The following is a 24322-nucleotide window of genomic DNA, read 5'->3' as shown; positions in this document are numbered from 1 at the left end:
ACTCAAAAAGCTTATAAATTAGGTTGGTGCAAACATAATTGGGGTTTTTGCCACAGCAATATTGCCAACACTAATATTAATATTTGGAGGCAATGATATGCTGTAATGTCTATTTTTCCTATGCTAAAGTCAACTTCATTTAGCGTGATACACAATGCCTTTCACAGCCCAGCTTCAGTTTTGCCCACTTTACATTCCACTATTCCCACAATTCCCTGTGTCCTAATAACACACAGCTACTCCCCATTCCCAAAGTACATTGTGTACTTCAGTGTCTCCTTGCTCCTTCATTCTGCTTAGAACACTTTTCTCCAGTTGTCCAGTGAATCATTCAGTCTCTGTCATGTAGCCCACATTGTACCTCTGATAGCTCATGCAGAATGAGCTGCTGTCTCTTCTCAGATCCAGTTGCTCTTCTGTATAACTGATATGGTTTGGCTCTGTGTCCCCATCCAAATCTCATCTTGTAGCTCCCCTAATTCCCACGTGTTGTGGGAGGGACCCCATGGGAGACAATTGAATCATGGGGGTGGGTCTTTCCCGTGCTGTTCTCGTGATAGTGAATAAGTCTCATGAGATCTGATGGTTTTAAAATTGGGAATTTCCCTGCACAAGCTCTCTCTCTTTTGGCCTGCTGCCATCCATGTAAGACATGACTTGCTCCTCCTTGCCTTCTACCCTGATTATGAGGCTTCCCCAGCCATGTGGAACTGTGAGTCCAATAAACGCTTTTTCCTGTATAAATTACACAGTCTCGGGTGTGTCTTTATCAGCAGAGTGAAAATGGACTGATACAATGACTTCATCACATACCTTTTATAGTATAATGCAATTGTATGTAGTTATCACCCTCTATCCTCTCTCCTCCAACCACTACTAAAAACTGTTCAAGGTCAAGGGCTTTACCTTATGTATCTTTGTGTCCCCTATATTGCAGAATACCCATCCCATAGGTGTACTTGGGATAGGCAGCTTCTGACACTGCTCCCGAGATCTCTCCCTCTTGGTATTCAGGCCCTTGTGTGATCCTTTCCTCCTGAGTGGGGGTTGGGCCTGGTGACTCACTTCTAACAGGAGATGGGAAAACTGATGGGTTATCACTTCTGTGATAAGGTTACAAAAACCTGAGACTTCCATTTTGCTGGAATCTTCTTTTCCTCTAGCACACTCACTTTGTGACTCTGTGTGGAGAGCTCCATGTGACAAGGAACCAAGGGAAGCCTCCAGCCTAAGCAACTGAGACCTCAGCCCAACAGCCCTCAAAGAACTGGATCTTCAAACAACCACATAAGTGACCTAGAAGCAAATCTGTCACCAGTGCTCTTGAGATGGGTAAGCCTTATAAATGACCCAGAACCAGGCAGCAAAGCTTAGCTTAGCTGGGACCTCCACCCACAGAAACTGTGAGGTAATCAATGTTGTTATATAATATCAAGCTACTAAGATTTGGGGTAATTTGTTATGCTGTAATGGTATCCTCGGTCAGTATGTGATCCATGTTTATGCTTAAAACATGGATTTACAGTTTTAAGAAGATTGGTTCCTGATACTAGGAGAAAGGGCTTTTTTCCCCCAGAGTAATGGTGGCACTGCAGGGCAGCTATGGTTACACAAAAATATGTGGTTCCTAATAGGCAAAGGAATTCCCAGGACTCTGATGAGGTAACATCATGAGCACCTTCTGTGAGTAGGTCCTGTAAGATGCATCTTATGCAAAAGGTATTGGAGAAAATGATTTTCAAGCCTGTGGGCAGGTAGATGGATTGATGCCTTGGTATTTAAGTGTTCATTAAATGTTACAGAATTTTTGTTAAGCTTATTCAAAAAACATTCAAAAGCATATGCTGAGATTTGTGTAAACACACCTATTTTACCCTTGAATAATGAAGTAGGAAAACGATTTACAAAGAAGGATAAAACTTACATTCTAATGGTAGAAATTTTTAATACATAGCTATAGACAATGCCTTTGATAAAAGTAGGTCAGGGCTTGATATTAAGAGGATAATCAATGAAAGATAAGGAGATGGTATTCAGATTACAAACTCTATAATAATAGGATATAGTTACTGTCAGGCCTCTGAGCCCAAGCCAAGCCATGGCACCCCGTGTGACTTGCACGTATACACCCAGACGGCCTGAAGTAACTGAAGAATCACAAAAGAAGTGCAAATGCCCTGCCTTGCCTTAACTGATGACATTCCACCACAAAAGAAGTGAAAATGGCTGGTCCTTGCCTTAAGCGATGATATTATCTTGTGAAATTCCTTTTCCTGGCTCATCCTGGCTCAAAAATCTCCCCCACTGAGCACCTTGTGACTCCCACTCCTGCCCGCCAGAGAACAACCCCCCTTTGACTGTAATTTTCCTTTACCTACCCAAATCCTATAAAACGGCCCCACCCTTATCTCCCTTCCCTGACTCTCTTTTCGGACTCAGCCCACCTGCGCCCAGGTGATTAAAAAAGCTTTATTGCTCACACAAAGCCTGTTTGGTGGTCTCTTCACACGGACGCGCTGACAGTTACCTGATGGTTTTCCTAATGGAGATGGTAAAACCAGTATGGAAATACTAAATAAGTTAAGCCATGATGTACAATTAGTCCATAAAGTAACAATAGTACAAAAATGTAATTACACAAACAGATTTGCTGAATGCCTTATAGGAACAAGAGGTAGAATGGAGAATTTAAATAGGACACAGTAATATTTCCTAGAATGTGGGAAGAAGAAAGAGAGATCAGACTGTGTCTACATAGAAAGAAGTAGACATATGAGACTCCATTTTGTTCTATATTTGAGATGCTGTTAATCTCTGACCCTACCCCCAACCCTGTCCTTGCAAGAGACATGTGCTGTGGTGACTCAAGGTTTAACGGATTTGGACTGTGCAGGGTGTGCTTTGTTAAACAAGTGCCTGAAGGCAGTATGCTTGTGAAAAGTCATCACCATTCTCTTAATCTCAAGTACCCAGGGACACATACACTGTGGAAGGTCGCAGGGACCTCTGCCTAGGAAAGCTAGGTGTTGTCCAAGGTTTCTCCCCATGTGATAGACCGAAATATGGCCTTGTGGGAAGGGAGAGACCTGATCGCCCCCCAGCCTGACACCCGTGAAGGGTCTGTGCTGAGGAGGACTAGTATAAGAGGAAAGAAGGCCTCCTGGCAGTTGAGATAGAGAAAAGCATCTGTCTCCTGCCCGTCCCTGGGCAATGGAACATCTCAGTGTAAAACCCCATTGTGTGTTCTGTTTACTGAGAAAGGAGAAAACCGCCTTAGGGCTGAAGGTGGGATGTGCTAGCAGCAATGCTGCTCTTTATGCACTAAAAAGGTTTATGGAGACGTTTATATATGCATATCAAGGCACAGCACTTTTCCTTAAACTTATTCATGTCACAGAGATCTTTATTCATATGTCTTACTGCTGACCTTCTCCCTACTATTATCCTATTATACTGCCACTTCCCTTTTCTAAGACGGTAAAGATAATGATCAATAAATACTGAGGGAACTCAGAGACCATGCGGGAGCAGGTCCTCTGTATGCTGAGCACCGGTCCCCTGGGCCCACTTTTTATTTCTCTATACTTTGTCTCTGCGTCTCATTTCTTTTCTCAAGTCTCTCCTTCCACCTAACGAGAAACGCCCACAGGTGTGGAGGGGCAGGCCACCCCTTCACTAGAACAGATGGTAGAAGAAACCACGAACATGAAGATACACTGAATTGCACCCAGGCTTCTGCCTAGAGACAAATCCGGAAGGCTTGATAAGCCTCTAAGAAACAACCCCAGGACAATGTCGTGGTGCAAGAAAATCATCTAATTATTATCAAAACAAATGAATGAGCCGAGGAAAAGAGCAGTTGCATGCAAGAGAAACATACAAATCAATTATTTTCCTGTACACTGCTTAGAATTAGTTTTAAAATGTAATGTAGACAAAGATCTCATTCAATAGCAAAAAAACCCTTATGTTTCAAAAAACTAATGGAAATATAAAAGACATAAGAAAAAAACTACAGGACCTTATATGACAATTATCATAAATTAATCTATAAATCTAATTCAATACCATTGCAAATCTCACCAAGTTCCCTTCTATAGAATTTTAAAAATCTACCTTAAAAATAATGCTTAAAACTAACCAACAGGATTTTGAAAATGAATAATGATGTAGGTCTTGACCCTCTTAGGTATTAAAATCTGCTATAAAGTTACAATTAAAGAGGGAGGTGTTGGCATGAGAAGAAGCAAATAAATAAATGGTTCAGAATGAAGACTCAAAAAACAAAACCATATGCTTATGGGTATTTATATATATTAAGGGTCGTATATTAGTCAGGATAAGACAGACTTAGGCAGCAGTAAAAAAAAAAAACCCTAAAATTTCAGAGGCTTAACTCAAAAAGCCAAGTTCTCTTGTGCAAAATTGACCTTGGGACTAAGAGGCTCTCTAGGGAAGCTATAACTTGGGGATGGTCTACACAATACACATTGCTTAAATCTTGTATCTCTGCTGTCTCAACATGAAACCTTTTCCATGATCACAGAAATATAAAAGGCTGCAAGAAGCTTTTTGCTTTCGTAGTCCACAAGTAACACCTACCAATCCAGCTTGCAAGCCATTGGCCAGAACTAATCATAAGACCTAAAAGAAGGAAAAGATGGTCTACCATGGGAACTAAATATTGATGAACATAATAATGTTCACACATGATATTTCAAACCAGTGGGAGAAATTAGTCTAATATACAATAGTGTTAGAACAATTTCCTCTTCATTAAGAAAAAAAAGTATATCTCTACCTCAATCTATATCCAAAATAAGTTCTACATCCACTAATGAAAGAGCACAAACTTTAAAATGCTCTTGGAAAAGTTTTTGGAAAATAATTATATAATCTTCTAGTGGGCAAAGCCTTCCTACGTAACATATGAAACACAGAAGCTATAAAAGGGCTTTAGGAAATTTGCCACACAATTAAAAAAACATCAAGCAAAGTCAAACCAGGTGAAATGATCTGAGCTATAGACAGCACACAAAGGTTTAGTATTACTGAATTCAAAAAGTTCTACAAATAATTAAGAAAAAGATATTCAAGCCAGCTGGAAAATGAAGAATATTATAGAAGAATAAAAACAAATTACATCATGAATATGAAAAGCAGCTCATACATATTGCTGATCAGAAATATACATTTTATACCAATACAGTTTGTATATTTCACCAAAAATCATTCATTTAGCCAAAATCATGACTCAAAAATTTTTTTAAAGGCAAAAACCTTTACTCACTGATAGAGGGAAGATAGCTTTCCAAACAATCTGTCTTTTGTCTTTCCCTTCTTTTTTTTTTTTTTTTTTGGTGGTATATTTAAAAGCTTAAAAAATTTCATTATTATTATTATTATTATTATTATTATTTGAGATGGAGTCTCACTCTGTAACCTAAGCTGGAATGAATGCAGTGGTACAATCTCAGCCCACTGCAACCTCCACCTGCCAGGCTCAAGTGATTCTCGTACCTCAGCCTCTGAAGTAGCTGGGACTACAGGCATGTGCGACCAAGTCCAGCTAATTTTTTTTTTTGTATTTTAGTAGAGACAGGGTTTCACCATTTGGCTACCAGATGGGCCATTTAAACATTTATAAAGGGATTTCATTCAATTGTCATTTTTAATGCATATTTTCTGGTTGTACAAAAGCTTTCCCATGCAAGAGGGCTGATGTTATAATTGTAGATTATTATGCTATAATGTGTTTTTACCAGGTAAAGAAAGCTTTTTGTGGTTCACTGAGGACACCCCCTTTGCAATCTAGAGCCCAAAGATTGGATCTTCTGAAAACATCAGAGAAAGACTGTCCTTGCCACACTACAGCAAAACTTCGGGACCTTGGACTTTGGGTTTAGAATGTCACAACTGGGAAGAGTTCCTCCACATTCTTGGAACTGTATACCCATTGGAACCCTTAAGATAAAGCTAACCAGGACATTTTATCTCCAGAAGAAGATGGCATTCTTAATGTAAACAGCTTTTTCTGAAATCATGGATCAATACTTCTCTACTATCATGAAACCCTTATCTTTGAATTTTTTTTTTTTTTTTTTTGCTTATGCCTCTGAACAATAGAAGTGAAAACAGGGTCTATTATGTGCAATTATAGGGTATACTTTTGTTTGTGAAGGATTTTGCAGCCAGCCTTATACATGAATAACCTTATACTTTGATAGCTAATAAATGAAGACCCAATGTAGGTGAGAAACTTTACTGGTACATATATTGCCTCATAATCAGTCAAAACTCCAGTTAACCCACATCATGGGTTAAAGAGAACATTGTCATCAGGAGGCCTCCACTTTTCTAGCAGGCCATCATTTATTAGGTCCTTTTTCCATGGTTTGGAATAAGAGAAGCAATCATTCGAAATGTATCCTTTATGATATGCTCTATAGCAGATTCTACTGTAAAGGCTATGGTTACACAACAGAGTTTACATTCTCTTGTGGAAGTTATGCTAAATAATAGAATTAGCTAAACAGAAAAGTACCTGTGCAGCTGCTGGCACTTGTGGCCTATGGAGAAACACATCAAATGTAGATTATAAGACTTCAGTTCTAGGGGATTAATGAAAAGACCACATAATCATGTGAGTAGACTCTTCATCTAGCTCATTATTTAATCTATTTAATTTTAGGTGGTTTCGTTTATAGGGACCCTGGATAAGGAGCATACTCCAAACTGTTGATATTATCCTCCTGGTAGTCCTAATAATAGTCTTCCTAGTATGCTGTATTCTTTCAAAGGTTTTAAATGTTTGCATGCAGCCATCTCTAGAACATCAAATGGTCTCTCTTCAACTGGAATGACAAAAGCTGAAAGAGGACACCGTACATAACCTATGAATGATATGCTGAGACCAGAAACCCAAAATGATGTAACTGAGAGTGGCGCTAAGGCCCTACGTTTTGGTCACACTCTCACCTAAGTGACAACCTGGCCAAAAAGAGGGAATTGTTTTAAAACAAAATTATAGGAGGTCATTGTTTTGGACTGAGCTCATGCCCTAGGCCCCAGTAGACCAAACTAAACTAAAATTTTCATCAAATATTTGAAGGTGATTAAAAATTCTTCTCCCATTAACTAGTGGCCTGTAAAACTATCTCTGAATAAAGAAACTGGGGAATGATAGCAGTCTCAAAGTTAGGATTTGCATAAGCAGCAGCCAAAGCTCCTGTGACAAAGTACAGAAACGTCCTACCATTTCTCACTTATGCTAAAATGTGGTAGGTTCAAGTAAAAATCATGTTGGCTATTGTGAATGAGTAACAGCCATTCTTGGATTATATTAGTGGGGATTTTCACCAGAGAACACCAGTGGTTCTCAAGGAAGGGTGGGAGGTGACCTTGTTTCCCAGAGGACATTTGGCAATGTCTGCAGATATTTTGGTTGTCAGAACTTGAGGTGGATGAAATGTTACTGGCATCTAGTGGGTAGAGACCAAAGATGCTGCGAAATACCCTATAATGCACAGGACAGCATCCCACAATAAAAAGCTAAAATTTCAATAGAAACCTTGTACTATACCCAAATATTTGCACACATGTAGAATCACACAAGTGAAGAAACAGAGCACCACTGGCACCACTGAAGCCCCTCACATGGCCCTCCCCAGTCACAACACCCTCCATTCCCTCTGGAGGCGATCTCTGTCTCAACTTATGTGGCAATTGTTTTCCTACCCACATTTGTAGTTTTTCTGTCTCTGCATGTATCACTAAATATCAGACATGAGTATTGTCAGTCTCATATTTTATATGAATATAATTTTTAGAAGAATGTTATACTTTCATCAGATTTTCTTTAACATATTGCTTCTCTCATTCAACATTATGTCTGTGAGGCTTATGCATTTGATTGAATGTAGCTGTGGTCTCTTCTTTTAAATTGCTGTTTACTGTTGCATTGTATGAACAAAACATGACGTGTCCAATTTAATGCAGATAGATGTTTAGGTTGTTTCTAGGTTGAGTCTACCAAAGACAATGCCACTATAACTATTGCTGTACATGAACCTTGGGACAGACGTGGACCAGTTGTTCTACATTATTTACATAGGCTAGAAATACTAAATTCTGAGGTGTGTGTATTTTCAGCTTTACTAGATAGTGTTGAATTATTTTCCAAAATTGTACCGATTTATACTCTTATGAGCATTCTATGAGAATCCCTGTTAAATGACATCTCCAATATTTGCTATTGTCAGATACTATGTCTACCAATCCAGTGGGTCTATATCTTATTGGGATTTTAATCTAGTTGTCTGATCACTAACAAGATTGAGAATTTTTTTTTTTTTTTGAGACGGAGTCTCGCTCTGTCACCCAGGCTGGAGTACAGTGGCCAGATCTCAGCTCACTGCAAGCTCCACCTCCCGGGTTCACGCCATTCTCCTGCCTCAGCCTCCCGAGTAGCTGGGACTACAGGCACCCGCCACCACGCCTGGCTAATTTTTTGTATTTTTTAGTAGAGACAGGGTTTCACCGTGTTAGCCAGGATGGTCTCCATCTCCTGACCTCGTGATCCGCCCGTCTCGGCCTCCCAAAGTGATGGGATTACAGGCTTGAGCCACCGTGCCCGGCCTTGATAATCTTTATAAATGTTTATTAGCCAATTTCTTGTCTTTAATAAAGGGCTAGGTAATTGTTATTCTCATTTTGTTCTACTGGGTTGTCTTTTTTTAATTGTTTCGTAGCATTTCTTTGTATATCTTGGAAATTCTTTGCCAGTTATATGTAGATTTCTTTTCAATAATTTTATGGTATCATTTTGATTGATAAATTTCTTAAAGTTTTTAATGTGTTTACCTACACTTTTCTTTTTGTTAGTACCTTTTGTGTTCTATTTAAGACTTTTTTTTCTTAATGTAAGGCTACAAAGCTACTTTTCCTATATTATCCTTAAAAGTTTTCCACTTGTGCCTTTATTTTTTTAGGCCTTTACACTCCTTAATTTTTTAATACTGTGAAGTAGGAGTGCAATTTCATCTTTTCTCAAATGGGTCCCCAATTGTCCCAGAAATACTTAACGAACTGTGTTAACTTTCCCTAGTGATCTACCACTCTGTCATAGTCTATTGGTACACATGTAATTCAATTTATTCAATTTCTGAGTTGTCTGTTCTGTTTCATTGAACTATTTGTCTTTCCTGTACTAACACCATACTGTTTTAATTTGTATGTTTCATGGCACATCTTGATATCTGATAGATTAAATTGTGCCCCTTTGTCTATCTTTTTTGTTAGTTCGTTGGAGGTTCTTGTTTTTCTATTTTTTCATATACATTCTAGAATTATTTCATTTTAGCTAATCCTAAAATCAAACAAACAAAAATTGCTTATTAGTTTTATTGGGGTTATATCGGTTATATAAATTAAGGTAGAGTATTCCTTTTAATACACCTTATCTAATGTCTTTCATTAAAGTTTTATATTTTCTTTATATAGCTTATACAATTATTTGTCACATTAACTATTCAATTTTTAATTCTATTTTAAATGATATTTTTATCATTTTTTTCAAACTTTATTTCTGGTACATAAAAATACAAATGTTTTTGTATATGTATATACGTTTTGTAAACACCAAACTTGCTAAACTCTTACTGACTTTTAAAAAATTGTCTGAAGCTTTGTGGCCAGAAGAGTTCTAAGATGATCCCTAAGATTTCCGCCCTCTGGTGGACACTCCCTTTGCATGTGGACAGGGCCTGTGAGTATATGGGATATCACTCCATGAATAGGTTTAGCTGTGTGGCGAAGATAAAAGGATTTTGCAGAAGTGATTAAGGTCTCCAATCAGCTAACTTTGAGCTAATCAACACGGGCTTATTCTGGACAGGCCTGGTCTAATCAATTGAGAGCTCTTAAGGAGTGAATGGGCTCTTCCTGAAAAAAGAGCTTCTGCTAACCTTGAAAAAGCAAGCAGCCACCCTGGGAACTGCTATGGAGAGAGCTGAGGACCTCAGTCCTACAACCACAGAAAATTATTTCTGCCAGCAACATGAATGAGGTTGGAAAAGGTCCCTGAGCTCCAGCTGAAAACACCCAGGTCAACTCAAGTCATGAGCAGAGAATGCTGTTATATTCTCCTTGGCTTGGGGCCCATAAACAATGAGATTATAAATGTGTGGTTTTTAAGCCATTAGGTTTGTGGTAACTTGTTACACAAGCCTCTTTTAGATTCTTTACATACACAAATATATTAGAAATGAATAGAGCCTTCCTTTCCCATCTTTATACCATTTACTTATGATTCTTCCTTTACTGCTTTAAGACCTCTAGTACAAAGTTGACTAGAAAAGGTGGTAGTGGCATTGTCTAGTTCTGTATATCAAAGGGAAGATTTTCAATGTTTTGATGTTAAGTATGACATTTACTGTAGGTTTTTCATAGATACTCTTTAATCAGATTAAGCAATTCTTGTCTATCCCTAGAATTATTGTCAGGAATAAATGTTGACTTTTATCAAACACTGTTTCTGCACCTTTTAAAAATACCATATTTTTTCCTTCAAATGGTTACTGTATTGAATTATATTAGCAGACATTCTAATGTTAAAGTAACCTTTCATTCCAGAGAAAAGGAGATGAGAATAGCAGTTTAGTTATAATGCTGTATCCCATTTGTAAATTGTTGGATTCTGTTTGCCAATATTTGGTCTGAGATTTTTGCATTATGTTAATGACTGGAAATGAGTCTTAATTTTCCTTTATTTTTCTGGCTTCTTTGTGTTTTGATATCAAGAATATGCAAGTCTCATGCAATAAGTTCTATGGAAGATTTGAGTAAGATTGCATTTTTTTTTCCTTACATGTGTTATAGAAATGAGTGGTAAAATATCTGAAAATGGAGGACTACTGAAGAATTGAATATGGTTTCTTCAAGTTGTAAAGAAAAATATGCTAAGTATGCTAACACTTAGAAACACTCAGAAGCACTCAAATATAGCAAGCTAAAGTTGTTTAATCAGTTAACCACTTTTGTAGAAACATATCTGCAGAAATGGGATGAGACTATAAATTAGTGTTTCCTGAACATATTTCACTATCAAACACTTCTTCAATTTTAGTTTGTAAAATAAAGTGTATTTTGTTGATTTAAAACTTTCTTCTTTCAGTCAAAGATCCAAGACAAAGAATTTGTTTAGTCTAGCATTTTATAAACATGAAATCCTGAATATGACAAATGAATGCTGAATTTAAATATTTAATCAGCATACATCAGTTTGTTAATGAATGCTGCTTATGTATTAAAGCTCAGATTTTGCATTCATGATGCATAAAGAATTATAAACCATGTGGTTTCATACTGATGCAAGAAAAATACAATGCCACACTCAAAAGTAATCTCAAAATACTTGCATTTCTCAAGTCCTTTGAAAGGGACGCTTAAGCCACATAGTGCTTCTTAAAATAAATAAATAAATAAAAATAAAAATAAAATTCGGTTTCTTTTCCTACCCAATACCTTCTACAGCAAAGCTCTTCTTAAGTCTTTCTGTAATACATGCATACATACACACACACACACACCCCTAAAAAACGTAACACTTTTCTTAGACCTTGGCCTCTTGTTCCTCTGTTCCTTCAGCAAGAGCCACTGAAGTTACACACTCACTCAAGGATGGGAGAGAAGAGACTGAAGAAGACAAAACAGGCTTCACTTTGGCAGCCAAGTTGAAGGCTGGAAACACTGATAAACATGAGCCTCGTGGGCTTCCTATTATGCATGGATAGACCACACCATTTATAAAGGTGAATTATGACACGCTAACAAGAGCAACTGTGAGTACCCAGTTTGGCAAATTTTGCTTGTATTTCTGAAGATTTTCTGGATTATTTTTTCCTCTTGATTAATTTTGTCTTTGGTAATACACCTACCAATTTTCTATGGACAAGTAGGTTTCCAAGAAACGTGATTTCCACAATATGTACTGTTTTTTAAAGCATCATTTAGTATTTGGACATCTTTTTAAATTACTTCCTTCAAATCACTATCTTTTAGGAGACTTAGAAATGTCCTTGTTGGGCCGGGCGCGGTGGCTCAAGCCTGTAATCCCAGCACTTTGGGAGGCTAAGATGGGCGGATCACGAGGTCAGGAGTTCGAGACCATCCTGGCTAACACGGTGAAACCCCATCTCTACTAAAAAATACAAAAAACTAGCGGGGCGAGGTGGCTGGCGCCTGTAGTCCCAGCTACTCGGGAGGCTGAGGCAGGAGAATGGTGTAAACCCGGGAGGCGGAGCTTGCAGTGAGCTGAGATCGGACCACTGCACTCCAGCCCGGGCAACAGAGCCAGATTCCGTCTCAAAAAAAAAAAAGAAATGTCCTTGTTGAAGATGTACTAAAAAATAAAATTTGTAGGTGCAGCATATAGCCCAGTGTCAACCATATAAAAAATATGTGAATATTGTTTGTGGCTTTAATTCATCACGGGCCTTTATGACTTTTAGTCATGTGAGTTTATATGAATAACTTATGTCATAGATATCTCATAAGTTCATATTTGCAAATGATCAGCTGAAGTTTTAGTAAGAAGAGCATAGTAAAATAAGTTGTAGTTAATTTATTGACAGAAATTAAAGTCATAGCTCACCCTCTATTGCTAATGAAAACTATTTTGTAGTCTCCAAAATACAAGATTTAGAATATATATCAAACATTTCCACTTGTTAATATAGGATTCTATTTCAAACACTGTGAATTCATGAACAAGTTAAGAGAGAGAATGTAGGGTTATCATGGATGTTCTGAAGTGGATTGTTCACTCTTTGATAATTTATCGAGCTACATGCTTGTGGTTTGTATACCTTCCAATATTTGTATTTTACTTTAATTAAAGTATTTGAAATTCGTGTTGTTGAAGTTTATTAACATATAATGTTGATCATTTAGGAAATTAAAATAAATAGGTTATAAAATAGCACATTTAGTGTGATACCATGTTGGAAAAATATATGTTTAATCAGAAAGAAAAAATAGTTGAAAGGTATGCACGAACAGTTTACTAGTGGTTAATGAAACTAAAAGGTTTCCTAGTGGCTAACAAAAAGTATTGTAGTGTGTTCTGTAGCTAATACAGTTTGTAGTCATTTCATTTTTTTTTTTTTTTCTTTTTTTTTTGAGATAGGATCTCTGTAATCTAGGCTGGAGTGCTGTGGCATGATCTCGGCTCACTGCAGCCTCTCCCTCCTGAGGTCAAATGATTCTTCTGCCTCAGCTTCCTGCGTAGCTGGGACTATGGGCATGTGCCACCATGCCAGGATAATTTTTTGTATTTTTAGTAGAGATGGTTTCACCATGTCAGCCAGGCTGGTCTCAAACTCCTGACCTCAGGTGATCCACCCACCTCAGCCTCCCAAAATACTGGGATTACAGGAGTAAGCCGTCACACCCAGCTCAGTTTGTAGACATTTCTACATCAGGACACAAGGAGCTTCTTCATTTTTTAGTGGCCTCTATGTATTTATGACTAATTGAATCAATTTTCCATTGCTAGCATTGAGGTAGTTTCTAAGCTTTTACTCCTGTAAACAATGTTGGAAGGTAAATCTTGTACATATACTGTATTGCATATTTGTAAGTACATCTGTAGAATAGTTTTCTAGAGGTAGAATTGCTGACTTCAAGGAAATATGCATCTTAATTTTGACAGCCAGGTGCTCTATAGCAATGGTGCTCCATGGAGTTTGTCTCAGTTTATGCCCCTGTAAGCAATGTATGAAAGTATCTGTTTCCATGCATCTTTGCTAATGAAGTTTGTAGTCACCTCATTTGTCTCTGAAACTTAAAGCAAAATATGTAAAAAGCACAATGACAAATATTTTGGTAGTATTATAAGTGATTCACTCTCCTTTTGTCTTTTCTTTTTAGCTTTTTTAAGATTTTCAAATTAACAGGAGAAAAAATCAAATTATAGACCAATATTTATACTATACCACCACTGGTGTAAAAAGGGTTAGGAAAAGAATAAAAGTATGTACGTATGTTTGTATGTATATGCGTAGACATCCTTTCGGAGTCCAGGTAACACACAGACTGTCACGAATCAGAGACATATTTCCCTACAGCATGCTTTGTTTCAGAATGGCAACTGCCTACACAATCAAAAAGCTCAGATGCAGCAGAGAGGCCTGGGGAGTCATGGTGGCTCCACAGGTGCTGTCACCTAGAAAGTCTTTCTTTTGGTGAAATTACAGAACTGTGAAGCATTTCCTTTACAGACCTGGATACTGCCCAGGCCCAGCCTACTTTAACTCCTAGGAGTTCCCCCTCCTCAGAGATTCTGAGTTCTATTTACTATGGGCTACCCTAAGCCAGGAATGCCTTCTAATGCCCCTTCAGAGACAATGCCTCTTCCTCCTATAAATATCAGTTAAATCTGTTTATGTTGAGGTCCAAATGACTGGGAAGTTAGACCAGATTCCCTGCCTTTCCCCTGGGGACATGCTCCCTGAAGAAAAAAAAAAAAAGTGAGTGGATTTCACGTAGCCAACTTAATGCTTCCTTCTAGAAGGATGCACAACAGCATTTTAGGGATGCAGGAGAGCTGAGATCAGGATAAGATGGAGATTTTAAACTGAATATTTTTTTGGGCCATGTAAGTGAATTACTTATTTTAAAATGATTACATAACTATAATTAACAAAAGTAATAAAGTAGATGCCTGCAATTTATAACCAATACCACATGATATTTCTGGATTCCAATTGTATCTATATTCATGGAAAATGCTTCTATGCATGGCTAATCTAATTTTGGTAATGGAGTATGTGGCATATAGAAGATTGGGACCGAGGAGGAGAATGTGACAAGATTAAAATCCTTGGGAACATTATAGATTCTTGGGTTTGGGTTTTGGATCTCTGCCTAATCAAAGCCTTTTTTTTCCTCCTGAAATATATTAGTAGATATTATGTGCTTTTTGAATGTATTAATGACATTACCATTTTTAAGTTTGTCCATTGTATATGTAATTGTGCTTTCTGAAATAATGGAAAGGCTTCAGTACATTACTATATTAATCCTGTCTTTGTTACTTTATGACCTTAAGAAAGACATAACTTCTTTGTCTCGGGTACAGATATAGTATGGGATGGTGAGGAAAGCCAGACAGACCTAGGATTTAGGCTGGACTTGGCCTGCCCTTGCTATTTATGTGACCCAACTTTTCTGAGTTTCACTAACCTGATCCCCATCTGTAAAATGGGAATATCAGTGCCAACTCTTTTAGTCTATGTTCCCTAGAAAACAAAGCCTATGGCCAGGATGAAAGCATCAATATTTAATTTGGGGGTAGGAGGGCAAAAATCTGGAACAGTAAGTAAAGGAAAGAAGAAACATGAGGCAAAAGGATATAGAGAAACATGGTAATCAGCAGCTGTATCCACTGGGCACAGGATTTCCTGGATGGCTAAAAAGATAATCCATGAGTCAAAAGAAGAAAAGGGAATACAATTGGCTGAGCTTCACACATCTCTTTCCCACTGGCCAGAGTTTGCTTCCATGGACTCTACCTCCCTGCACCTTCTAGTGACACCCTTTGGCCCCTCAGTTGCATCTTGGAATGCCATATGCCAAGTCCTGTGCTGTGACATTTCACTGAAGTCCTTGAGTGGCTGGAGGAGCCAGAACTCCCAATGGGTCTGCCTGGCTGCTTTGTGGTGGCCAAAAGGGAAGTTCCGCATTCATGGGACAAGTAACCATCAGCCCCAGGAGGTGTGCAGAGCAGAGTTGGCATTGTGTGGAAGTGGCTGAGACAGAGAGTAGCTAAGGTTCTGGAAGGTGGTTGGTGCCCAGAGAATTGTGGACATGTATAATAATATTTGCATCTGGTATACCCAGCTGGCTTTGTGTGTGTGCATAATGGCTAAATAAAGTAAACTATTTCATACCTCATCTGTAGAGGTGCTCAACAATACTAGTTCCCTCAAATGGTGTTTGATGAGAGGCCATGTATACAAAGCAGTCACCAAATGCTGAAGGAGCGAAGAAACCAAAGAATCAGGCAAACAACTCTAGTTTATTGGTAAAAGATATTTTATTGGGGGAACTTACAGACTGAAGCAGTGGTCTTGGGCAGCCACAGGACAGGTATATCTCTGCGTCTTTACTCCCAGACCCAGGACTCATATGCCATACAGATATGTATAAATGCTCTGTACAAGGCAATTAAAGACAATCTTCCAGAACCGGCAAGAATACTATGTGCATCATAGCCTATAATTTGTGCAGTAACATCAAGGATGACATGTTCTTAACTAGGGACAGTAAATAAAGTAGGAATCAGGAGGTATTCACAGGACTGGGGTCAATCAGAAGTCAACATGGTGGATTAGCCTCCGGGATGCAGTTACCTTTGTCTCCACAAATGGATACAACAGCTTTTGTAATTATTTACTAAGGATATAATTAAAACTAAGAATATATTAGGTAAGTTTTCTTTGAACGTTCCAGAAAACTCCTCCAGTAATCACCTAGTTTTAATAATTAGCAATGTTTTCTGCACCTCCATCTTTATTGCAGCACTATTCATAATAGCCAAGATATGGAATTAATCTAAGTGTCCATCAACAGATTAAGAAAATGTGGTGTATGTATACACAATGGAATACTGTTCAGCCATAAAGAAAGATGAAATCTTGTCATTCAAAGCAATATGGATAAGCCTGGAGGACATATGCTAAGTAAAATAAGTCAGACATATGCTAAGAAAAATAAATACCATATGTCCTCACTCATATGTGGGAGCTTAAAAAAGCTAGGCTCATAGAAGCAGAGAATAGAATTGTGGTTATTAGAAGCTGGGAAAGGTAAAGGGTAGAGGAAGGGGAGAGAGAATGGATACAAAATTACAGCTAGATAGTAGGAATGAGTTCTAGTGTTCCAAAGCACTGTAGGGTGCTATAGTTAACGATAGAGTGCATGTTTTCAAATAACTAGAAGAGGATTTTGAATGTTCTCAACATAAAGAAATGATAAACATTTGAGGCAATGGATATGTTAATTACCTTGATTTGATTATTACGTATTGTGTATAGGTATCAAAATATACTATACACTGCATTGACACAATTATTATTCAATTTTAAAAAAGGAATAATAATTAGCCATATTGTTATTCTTGCTTTGTTAATATCTCCCTTCACATTGTTTTTGCTACAAATTTTAAAGCAAATTCTTGGTATAATAGTTTTTTAACAACAAAAAATTCAGAACTTATTACTAACAAGGACTTTTTTTTAAAAAAGTAAAATCACGTTGGTATTATCGTATCTAGTAAAATGAACAAAATTTATTCAAGATTTGGGGGATTTTTTGTTTTGTTTTGTTTCGTTTTATTCTTCACAGATAATGTCTTCCTATCAGTGCAGAAATTGATGATCACAAGGGAGGAGAAATGTACCAGGAGAGCAGACAGTATAAAAGGCATCTCTACTGCCTTCTCTTTCCCTCCTTTTTCTACCTCCTTTACCTGTGGTTCCATCTCAGCCTGCTGAGCCACCACCGTCTCTTCAACCACAATTGACTCTTTTGCCTCCACTAAATGCTGCTTATGTGGCTCCTGTCCATTCAGCTCCCATGATCGCCACCTCTGCCCCTTTTCACTTCACTTTTCCACTGGTGTAACTTTCACATTTTGGCTGCCAATTCGACTACACAGTCACTTAGCTTCAGAAGATCAAGTAATCTCATTACCTACAAGAGACTTTTAAGCCTAGTCAGGTCCATCTACTACATATGAGAAGACACTCAGGTTTGGGAAAGTTAAACACATTATTCAGCTCTCCCAATTAGATATGTAAGATTATATTTTTTTCTCTCATGTAGATTTTTTGCTTGAATCCAGCACTTTAGCCCCTCAATATCATGTTAAAGCTTGGCTTTGTCCTTGTATAGATATTCTTCCTAGCTTAGATTCATCAAAAATTTTTTCTAAGCCTGCCTTTTATATTTTCAATCAGGATTTGTTAAGAATATTCAGAAGCGGCCGGGCGTGGTGGCTCAAGCCTGTAATCCCAGCACTTTGGGAGGCCGAGACGGGCGGATCACGAGGTCAGAAGATCGAGATCATCCTGGCTAACACGGTGAAACCCCGTCTCTACTAAAAAATAAAAAAAAAATTAGCCGGGCGAGGTGGCGGGCGCCTGTAGTCCCAGCTACTCCGGAGGCTGAGGCAGGAGAATGGCGTGAACCCGGGAGGCGGAGCTTGCAGTGAGCTGAGATCCGGCCACTGCACTCCAGCCTGGGCGACAGAGCGAGACTCCATCTCAAAAAAAAAAAAAAAAAAAGAATATTCAGAAGCCTAAAGTGCTTAGTCCACCTGAGACCTTTTTTGAGATACCATCTGGTCATTGGTTCTGATGGTTCAGTCCGAATTACTTCATGCTATCACCCCGGTTTCTTAAACATGTCTTCTAACTGTTGATATGATCAGGTTATAAGGTTGACACATTGTGTTTTGTTGATGTGCCTATAAATTTTAGCAATAACAGATCCTCTTTCCATACCCCACCATTCGATATCATTTATGTTTTGAAGAAATGTGCCAATTTGTCCTGTAGAAGTTTCTCATTTTTAATTAATATCATGTCGTCAAATTCACTTTCATCTTTAACTCCTGGCAACTATGACCTGTTATTGGTTGGTACGGTTTGGTTTAACAGACTCATATAAATGGAATCATAATAGGTAGCGGTTTAAGTCTGGCGTGTTTCACGTAACATAATGTGTTTCAGATTCATCCATGCTGCTGTGCGTATCAGTAGTGTGCCGAGTATACGCCAGTGCTTGTGTATCTATTCTCTAGTTAAGGAACACTTAGTTTATTTCTAGTTTTTGGCAATTGTGAATAATGCTACTACATACATTTGCATAGAGGGTAATTGTGAATAATGCTACTACATACATTTGCATAGAGGGTTTGGTGTGAATTTAGGTTTTCATTTGATTTGAATGGGATTTCTGTGTCAGATTGTAAAGGCATGTTTAACTTTATAGAAAACTGCCAGTAGGAAGTACCATTTTGTATTCTCATGAGCAATTGAAGGAAAATTTGAGTTGTTCTACATCCTCATCGGCAATTGGAATTGTCGGGGTTTTATTTTGTTTTAGTATTTTAGTTATTGTGATAGGAATATATATATAAAGGACTATTATTCTAGCATAAGAATGAAAGGATGGACACGTGGGGCAACATGGATGAAAAAGCATTATGCGAAGTGAACTAAGCCAGAAGACACAAAAGGACAAATACTGTAGGATTTCACCTTTATGAAATAGCTACAGCAGGCAAATTCATAAAGACAGAAAGTAGATTAGAGGTTACTGGGGCTGGGGAAAAGAAACTAGAGGTTATTATTTGATGGGTATACAGTTTCTATTTGGGGTGATACAAAAGTCTTGCAACTAGATATTGGTCATAGTTGCACCACATTTTGAATATAACTACTGGTGCTGAATTGTATACTTAAAAGCTATTCAAATGGCAAATTTTGTGTTATACATATAACCACAATTTAAAAATAATTATAAAAATCTAAAAACAAAAATATATTTTTCAGATCAATTTTGATCAATTTTAGGAAGACAGTAAAATGAAATAATTATTGCCCAGGCCTGGTGACTCATACCTGTAATCCCAGCACTTTGGGAGGCCAAGGGGGGCGGATCACTTGAAGTCAGGAGTTTGAGACCAGCCTGACCAACATGGTGAAACCCCATCTCTACTAAAAGTACAAAAATTAGCTGAGCGTAGTGGCAGGCGTCTTTAATCCTAGCTACTCAGGAGGCTAGGCAAGAGAATCACTTGAACCTGGGAGGTGGAGGCTGCAGTGAGCCAAGATCATGCCACTGCACTCCAGCCTGGGTGACAGAGGATACTCTGTCTCAAAAATGAAAAAAAAAAAAAATTGTTGAGCATTCTAAGGTTTCATGCACTGTTGGACTGCACTATCAAGATTGTATTCATAGGAAAAAGAGAAAAAGGATTATAGGAAGAAGTGGGAGACGTTCACTGCATTTTGATGACATTGAATTTGAGATTGTTACAGGCTATTGGTAATATGATTCCATGCAATGGAGAAATCTGTTTGAAAATCATTAGCATTTAGTGTTAGCTGAAAAAATTAGCATGATAATTAAAATATTGAGATGATTTTAGGAAAAGTTAGCCTCTTCTCCCAGTCTAATAAATTTGGTTACATTATACAAAAAAAAAATCAGATGGAAAACAGCTCCCTTCCTAACAGTAGTCATAATTCTTTTCTTGACTTTTCTCAAAATGGAAAAATTAGAGTCAACATTGTTGTGCCACTTCATAGCAACAATCTAATTTGGTTTTCTTTTGTTTATTGCCAAAAACTTAATTAGATACATAATCCAGGGTCATTATTTGTCTATTAACTCCAAGGGACAATGGGCTTTTGAAAGCTGCTTTAGAGAATTAACTTACGTGCCCTTGTGCTTTCTGTGTAAGTGGGGATTGTTGCTAAGACCCCTAGATACATATCGCCAGAAAAGATTAACGGGCTTTACCCTGGAATGACCTCACTGTGATAGCATCCCAAGCCAAGGTTCAAATGAGGTAACACAGGAGAAAACCTTGGTATAGTTTTAAGCTCTATATAAGTGTTATTTTTTGTTGTTATTATTATTGTTATAATAAAATTAGGCTGGGTCAGTGGAACAGCTTGTATCTTTAGCAAAACCATCTTAAAAGGAAACTTAGTCGTGTGAAGACTTTATGTGTGTGATACTAGCAGGTTTCCCGAAGGACTAAATGTCTCTGACATAGTTTCTTAACTAGTACCTAAACAGACTGCGCCATTAGTGTATTGAGGGATCTTCAGCCTCAGCAATAATAACATTTTGGATCAGATAGTTCTTTGCGTGGTGGGTTGTTCTGTGCATTGTAAGATGTTTACTAGCATCCTTGGCCTCTACCCTCTAGATGCCAGTTCCACCTCTCCAGTCCTGACAATCAAATACATCGACAAATATTGACAAGTATTTCCTAGGGGCCCAAATTGCCTCCTGCTGAAATACCCCTGTAGACACTTAAATCTTGTCTCATTTATAACAGAGATAAATAGTGTTCAAGAGCAACGCTCCAATTGTTATGTAATTGGACTATTGACCTCCAGAGATGCTGAATGAGAGATGCTTAACTACTGAAGAGCAAGGAAGTTGTTCAAAGTGCAGCAGTTGATACCAGAACACCTATCAGCACAGGGTGCAATTGGAGCAATCTAATGGAGCTATTATGTGGGGTGATTAAGTAAAGATTTTCTCACCACTAGAGGCATCTGTCCTCTCTGCATCTACAGTCTCATTCTCAACCTCACCACTCTCCCAACAGGCCAGAGCCACGATACCAGTGTCATAGAATTGGTCATTCCCAGGGGTAAAAGGGTGGAGTTCCCCCACCCCCACCCGCAACTAAGGTAGAAATGAGTAACATTTATTTATCATTTTAAAAAACAGTTTCTGAAAAACTGACAGAACGTTAGGGTGACCAAAAACTCTAAACATTCAGTTCTCTAATGCTGACAAACAAACATGCTACACATTTACGAGGTGATATATAAGGTATTTAGGAAGTCTTTTATTTTGTTGCTGCTGCTGCTGTTTTTAAAGTACAAATGCGGAGTTCAGCTTAAGGTGCGTGAAAACTGAGCAGCCTTTTCTTTATTGGTAAGTAAAATAACAAATAGAAGGTAACTAAACAAGAGAAAACATGTTTAATAAATATACACCCATAGATATAGACATAAGTTTTATTTTTAAATAATTTTAGACTTACAGAAATGTAAAAATAATATATGTATAGTTCCCATGTGGCCCCTCATCAGTTTCCTCTGATGTTAACATCTTGTAATCATCAACACAAGGATAGTAACATTGATACAATATTATTAACAAAGTTACCTTATTTGAAGTTCACCAGTTTTTCCGGTAGTGTTTGTTTTTCTTTTCCCAAATCTAATTCGAGGTCCTACATTGCATTTAGTTGTCATGTCCACTTGGTCTCCTCCAATATTCAACATTTCCTCAGTCTATCCTTGTTTTTATGGTCTTGGCAGTTAGGCAGTTCCTCCATTTGGGTTGATGTGATTTTTTTCTCAGGATTAGGTTGAGGTTCTGCATTTTCGGCAAGAATACCACAGATGTGATGCTGTACCTTTCTCAGTGCAGCCTATGAGGTGGTTCATGAATAAAATGTGTCATATTATCAGTGAATGTTATCCTTGTTCCCTTAGTGAAGGTGGTTCCTGCCAGCTTCTACACTGTAATGGTAGTATTTTTCCATTTCTATTTTATTAATATCTTGGGGAAGACACTTTGAGACTATGCATATATCTAGCTTCTCAAACTTTTGCCTACAAATTTTAGTATTTTATCAGCGGATCTTGCCTACGACCATTATTTTTCTGGTACTTGCCTAGAAAAATTGTCCATTTCCTTCATTCCTTCTACATTCATTAATTAGAATTCTTCTCTAAGTAGAGCTTTCCACATGCCCACCCTCCATTTATTTGTGTCTTCCAATAATTACTCTCTCAGCATGAGTGCATGGATATTTCATAATTCTCTGGGTGATAATTCAATTCTATCATTATTTGTTTAGTTGTACAGATTGTCCTAGTTTGGCTGTTGAGTGCCTTTTCCAGTTGTGCCTGTGTCTATGTGACACGCCCACATCCTTTTCTGAGCATCTCTTGTCTTCTGGCACTTTCAGAGGTTCCAGGTTCATCTTGTATTTTTAAAATTAAATCTTCTTTTTTAATTTTTTTTAATTTAAAAATGCATGTTGAAAGGGTTTTCATGCAGTAAATAAAAAGACTAGAATTTACAAAAGCCAAGTAATTATCCTAAAAAAACAAAAATCGTAATTTTGAGGCTGGGTGTGGTGGCTCATTCCTGTAATCCCAGCACACTGGGAGGCTGAGGTGGGCAAATCACTTGAGGTCAGGAGTTTAAGACCAGCCTGGCCAACATGGTGAAACCCCATCTCTACCAAAAAATACAAAAGTTAGCTGGTGTGGTGGTGCACGCCTGGAGTCCCAGTTACTCAGGAGACTGAGGCGGGATCGCTTGAACCCAGGAGGCAGAGGATGCAGTGAGCTGAGATCATGCCACTGCATTCCAGCCTGGGAGACAGAGTGAGATCCCGTCTCAAAATAATAGTAATAGTAATAATAATAATAATAATAATAATAATTTTGAAGGAGAAGTGGTAGATCTGGGGAGGAAAATATGAAGAGAACCTACAGAAGGGGAGTGCAAATGGTATGTGCAAGGAACAGGTGAATCTGGGAAGAGGAACAAGAGAGCAGAGAGAAATAATTTTTACAAAATTTTAAATATCACTAAAGCACAGTAAAGTAAAAAAGAAAATTAACCAGAAAAGGGAAGTACACTGATGTTTTACAGCAAGGAGTAATTTAAATCTGAGTTAATATAATATTTGGGCCTTTTATATAATATTATAATTAACATTCATTTGCACTATGATAACATTTATGAAAATGTGAGGAAATATCCAAGATTTCGATCTTGGATTGCTCAGGGTCTTTTGATTTTAGAATTTGTTAAATTTCTGGATGGCTTCCTTCTCTGAGATAAAACTAGATTTTTTTTTTTTTTTTTAGTGAGATAAGGGGAGAAAAATGATCAGAAGACTTTGTAAGCCCTTTCCTCCTTATCCATTACAATGCCAAGCCTTGGTTAGCCATTACCTGTTGTGGTTTTGGTCCCTTCCCTGAAGGTAGTAATCTTAAGTTCTAACTCTGGGCTTGAGCTGGTGTTGATCCCCCTAGTCGCCAGGGAATGCTGACTCCTGAGGTGGCTCTGCCCCTCTAACCATGTCCCTGCTGTTTCCACAGAAGCTCTGGGCTAGACAAGTTCTCCTTAGGGTAGGAATTGTGGGCTCCGGATGAAATCCTGTCCCGTCAGAAACAAAGAAATGCTACAGGGCATAATAATAAAAACGAAAGTCCTGGAACAGACTTGGCTGCACTTCCAGTCAGTGGGGAAATGATGGCTTTTGTACTAGAAGATGTAATGTTACTAAAACTGGATAAACAAAGTCGGATTTCTTCCTCACACTATATGATCAAAAAACTGAGTGTGAGTAGGTAACGATTTTTTAGGAAGTACTAAAAAATAAAAAGACACAAATAAAAATTGCCTACAACAAAATTGTGAGTTCCTGTTCAACGTAGGACATCATAGACAATTTTTGGGAGAAGTTAAATGTTCTTTC

The 24322-nt window shown here is 37.9% G+C and overlaps 1 long non-coding RNA gene across 1 annotated transcript in view; it reads left to right on the top strand.

The window, feature by feature from the left end:
- The window catches only part of LOC111546454, a 41385-nt gene that overhangs the window by 2455 nt on the left and 14608 nt on the right, over positions 1 to 24322 (top strand). Inside the window, exons 2-3 of the long non-coding RNA XR_002732787.3 lie at positions 1164 to 1332; positions 11647 to 11840. This is a non-coding gene — a long non-coding RNA (uncharacterized LOC111546454). The remainder of the gene's footprint in view (positions 1 to 1163; positions 1333 to 11646; positions 11841 to 24322) is intronic.

This window comes from Piliocolobus tephrosceles, chromosome 20 (genome assembly GCF_002776525.5).
Source record: "Piliocolobus tephrosceles isolate RC106 chromosome 20, ASM277652v3, whole genome shotgun sequence".
NCBI lineage: Eukaryota > Metazoa > Chordata > Mammalia > Primates > Cercopithecidae > Piliocolobus > Piliocolobus tephrosceles.
Note: the sequence above shows the minus strand (reverse complement) of the source record. Positions and strands in the feature narration are given on the sequence as shown.